Source organism: Manis pentadactyla, chromosome 8, assembly GCF_030020395.1.
Source record: "Manis pentadactyla isolate mManPen7 chromosome 8, mManPen7.hap1, whole genome shotgun sequence".
NCBI classification, from domain to species: domain Eukaryota; kingdom Metazoa; phylum Chordata; class Mammalia; order Pholidota; family Manidae; genus Manis; species Manis pentadactyla.
The window spans coordinates 101,252,928-101,255,092 of record NC_080026.1 but is presented as its reverse complement, the minus strand read 5'-3'; positions in this window follow the sequence as shown (position 1 = coordinate 101,255,092).

Below are 2,165 nucleotides of genomic sequence, written 5' to 3'. Positions count from 1 at the left end.
ACAGACAAGAGGGAATGCCTAAGGGAGATTCTCCAGAGCCAGCTGCCAACCCTTTGTGGTAACAGAGGAAGTGACCACATCTCTAACATACAGTAATAATGGAGCTGCTTAGATTTATCATTTCCTGTGTGCTAAGCAGTGAGCTGAGAGCTTTATATTTTTATTTTATCTGGGATTGGGTATGGTTGATCTTAATATTTAGGGGGCCATAAGTACTGTATCAGTTTGGGTCCAATCAAGAGAGAGAAACCCACATAGGGGTTTGAGCAATGGGAGTTTAATATAAAGAATATTATGCTATCCTACAGTATGGGAGACTATATTTGTAAATGACATGCCCGACAAGGATTAACATCCAAAACATATAAAGAACTCACATGCCTCAACACCCAAAAAGCAAATAACCCTATTAAAAAATTGATGGAGGATCTGAACAGACACTTCTCCAAAGAAGAAATACAGATGGCCAACAGGCACATGAAAAGATGCTCCACATTGCTAATTATCAGGGAAATGCAAATTAAAACCACAATGAGATAACACCAGTTAGGATGGCCAACATAGAAAAGACTAGGAACAACAAATGCTGGTGAGGATGCAGAGAAAGGGGAACCCTCCTACGCTGCTGGTGGGAATGTAAACTAGTTTAACTGCTGTGGAAAGCAGCATGGAGGTTCCTCAAAAAACTCAAAATAGAAATACCATTTGACCCAGGAATTCCACTCCCAGGAATTTACCCTAAGAATGCAGGAGCACAGTTTCAAAAAGACATATGCACCCCTATGTTTATTGCGGCACTACTTACAATAGCCAAGATATGGAAGCAACCTAAGTGTCCATCAAAAGGTGAATGGATAAAGAATATGTGGTACATATACACAATGAAATATTATTCATCCATAAGAAGAAAACAAATCCTACCATTTGCAACAACATGGATGGGGCTAGAGGGTATTATGCTCAGTGAAATAAGCCAGGTGGAGAAAGACAAGTATCAGACGATTTCACTCATCTGTGGAGCATAACAACAAAGAAAAAACTGAAGGAACAAAACAGCAGCAGACTCACAGAACCCAAGAATGGATTAACGGTTACCAAAGGTAAAGGGACTGGGGAGGATGGGTGGCAAGGGAGTGATAAGGGGAATAAGGGGCATTACGATTAGCACACATAATGTAGCAGGGGCTGCACGGGGAAGGAAGTATAGCATAGAGAAGACAAGTAGTGACTCTATAGCATCTTACTACGCTGATGGACAGTGACTGTAATGGGATATGTGGTGGGGACTTGATAATGGGGAGAATCTAGTAACCACAATATTGCTCATGTGATTATATATTAATGATACCAAAATTTTAAAAAAGGAATATTATGCTATGGTAAAAGAATAACATAGGGTGTAAAGAGAACCTTATAGGGATACTCTCCCTACAGCTTAGTAAGAGTACCCAAGGAAGGACAACCCTGGAAGGGGGGCTCCCTTCCCAGGCTGGGGATCAAACCTCACTGGAGGTGTCATGACAGTGCCCTGGTGGCAGAGAAGTGTGCTGGTGCCTGGACCAGAGCTTGTCTACAGTTGCTAGACAGGCAGGAAGCAAACCACTAGGGCACACGTGAGCTACAACCTGGTGGGTGGGCATGTGAGCACAGAGAGGGAGCCCAGTGACAGTGTTGGTGGGTGGTGCGGAGTGCACAGTGTCTGTGTTGGGAAGGTCGTGGGAAGGTGATCACCAGTTGGACAGGACTGCAGAGTCCCAGGGGGTGTTCTGGGCACATGGCTGGGCAGAGCACCACAGGACGTCCAGCATCTGTCGGCACCAGCAAAAGGAGCCCCTTCCTCCTGCGGCATTCTCCCAACACCCTCTACTGAGGAATCTTAACATTACACTCACTGGAGAGGAGAGGTGCTTATGGGAATTGTGCCCGTTATCACAGAATAGTTGTTTGTGGGTGAATTTGGAGCTGAAAAGTAATAAATTGATAACTAGCACAGACACCTTGGGAGCAATTGAAGAAAGCTGGAAACAAACGTGTGGATCCCTGTACTCACGCATGTGCATGTATGTATAATAACCACCTGCTCATGGGGGATACCACTCCTAGGGTGTTCACACACCCCAAGTGAAGAGTGCCTGATGGGAAAGTTCTCCAAAGGCCGGCCCATC